This window comes from Jaculus jaculus, chromosome 3 (assembly GCF_020740685.1).
Source record: "Jaculus jaculus isolate mJacJac1 chromosome 3, mJacJac1.mat.Y.cur, whole genome shotgun sequence".
In the NCBI taxonomy this organism is placed as follows: domain Eukaryota; kingdom Metazoa; phylum Chordata; class Mammalia; order Rodentia; family Dipodidae; genus Jaculus; species Jaculus jaculus.
In genome coordinates, this window is record NC_059104.1 from 50,474,852 (window position 1) to 50,477,504 (window position 2,653).

Below are 2,653 nucleotides of genomic sequence, written 5' to 3' on the forward strand. Positions count from 1 at the left end.
GTCTTACTCTAGCTCAGACTGACTTGGAATTCACTGTGTATGCTCAGGATGGCCTCTAAGTCACAGCAATCCTCCTACCTCTGCCTCCTGAGTGCTGGGATTAAAGGTGTGTGCCACCACACCCAGCCTAAAACTGTTTTCTTACCCAGGCATTTATAGTATATGATTGTGAGATGTTTTCTCTGTGAAGCACTTATGATGGGTAAGAAAGGAAAATGTCACAGAAACAATTGTTTTCTTCTCATTCTAGAGCTATTAATTTGTGTCTTAGGGAAAGTATGGAACTTTAAAGAAAGATAATTGTGGATTCATATCATGGCTCTTCCTTCAATTTACAGTGAAGTTGAATGTGATTCTTTAGCTTTATTTACATTTTCTTTCCTTTAAAATAAGAATAGTTACACTTTTTTTTCTTTGCCCCACACAGGCCCAGATGAGCCACCACTGAAGCATACCCACTAAGATCTGGGATGACATAAAGGTGTCCACTCTCTCCACTGCTAATTAATATAGTGCTTGAAGTTCTAGCTGGAGCAGTAAGACAAGTAAAGAAATAAAAAGATATAAACTGGGAAAAAATAAGTCAAAATATCCTTATTTGCAGATGATTTCATTTTAAATTGAAGAGCGCATAAAGACTCTACCAGAAAACCCCTAGAGATAATAAATACTTCTAGCAAAGTGGCAGGATAGGGAATTAGCACAAAAATTAATATCCTTCTTATATACCATGGACAAACATATCGAGAAAGAAATCAATGAAGCAATCCCATTCAGAATAGTAACACACACACACAAAAAAAAAAAAAACCCTACATATCTCATAACATCCCTGACAAAGAAAATATAAGACCCGTACGATGGACACTTTTAAACACTGAAGAAATTGATTACGGATTAGAATTAACGTCACAGAGCTAGAGAAATGACTTAGCAGTTAAGGCACTTACCTGAAAGCCAAAGGACCTAGGTTCAATTCCCCAGGACCTATGTAAGCCAGATGCACAAGGTGGTGCATGTGTCTGGAGTTTCTTTGCAGTAGCTGAAGGCCCTGGCGTTGCATTCACACACTCTCTCTCTCTCTCTACCTCCCTCCCTCCCTCTTTCTCTACTGGTCTCTCCTTCTCTCTCTCTCTCTTTCTCTCCCTCTCAGTCTCTCTCAGACAAATAAAAAAATAGAATTAATATCGCAAAAATGGCCATCTTATCAAAAGCAAGTTACAAATTCACTAAAATTTCAGACAAATTCCAAAACACATTTTCACATAAATATAATGATTCCTTAAAATTAATATGGAATATGGGACATAAAAAGCCTCAGACAGTGAAGCTATTGTCAAGCAAAAGAATTTTCAAGGAGGTATCACCATACTTGATTTGGAGTTATACCACAAAGCTGTAGTAATAAAAACAGTATGATACTGGAAAAAGACACATAAATCAGTGGAATAGAATACAAGATGCAGATGCAAGTCCATGTACCTATTGCCACCTGATTTCTGACACAAATGTCAAAAGCACATTTTGAAGAAAGGACAGTATTTTCAAAGAATGGGGTGGACAAAACTGGATACTTTCATTAGAAGAATGAATCAAAAGTCTTATTACTCTCTGTGCTCAAAATACAGCCCTGGGGGACTTCTGGGTGAGATGGTGACATAGGAGCCATGCCAAACCAGCCTAGGGAGAAATTTAAGCAAAACCCCAGCAAAATACGCTCTTCTTCTGAAAAGTGAAAAAGTATAGGTTATTCTTAGACACAGCAGAGAAGCCAGAGAGAACAAGATCCACCAGAAAGGAGGAAAACGGCTAGAGGCCCACAGAGGTGCTCACGGCCCACAGTCTGCATGCCACCCTGCCAGGCGTGCCAGGCAGCAGCAGCAGCAGAGACAAAGCAACAGATTTTTCAACTTCATCAGCCTTCTTGTAAAGATAAGAACTGAAGGAAAGCCAGCTGAGATCAACTAAAGAGCTACTGAAAGTGCAGCAACTCCGGAAGTCTGAATTCTCCCATCCCCCACCATCAGAACCATGACCCTCCAGCATTCAGCCCCCAGTGGCAGCCCAGCCAGCAGAGCTGATCAGAGGTCCAGCTGCACAGCACAACATGGTTTGCTGTCTGTAAGTATAGAACTTCTCTCTCTCTCTCTCTCTCTCTCTCTCTCTCTCTCCCTCTGTGTGTGTGTGTGTGTTAAAAAAATACAGCTCTAACAGACATCAATGAAATTGGAGGACTCATACTATCAAAACCTTTACTCCACAAAATTGGAAAATCTGGAAGCAGTGGAATTCCTAGACAAATACCTCCTACCAAAACTAAGCTCAGATCTGATTAATCTCCTAAACACACTATTCACATTCATCAAGATTGAAAACATACTTGATTATCCACCGAGGGCTAATGGTTAGACCCTATAGCCAAAGACACCATATGCTAATGGTACAGAATGTGGAGAGACATGGACGGAATCTGGAAGAGAGTAATTCCTCAGACAGCTTGTCTAGTACCAGAAGGTGTTACATGAGCAACTGAGGGAAATGACCAACATCTGTCCAAGCAACTTGTGGTCTAAGCTACTTAGCTGCAAACAACCTGACGTGATGCTCATCGAAGTACAGTAGTATGAACAGCCATGGCAGGGAACCACCTGTT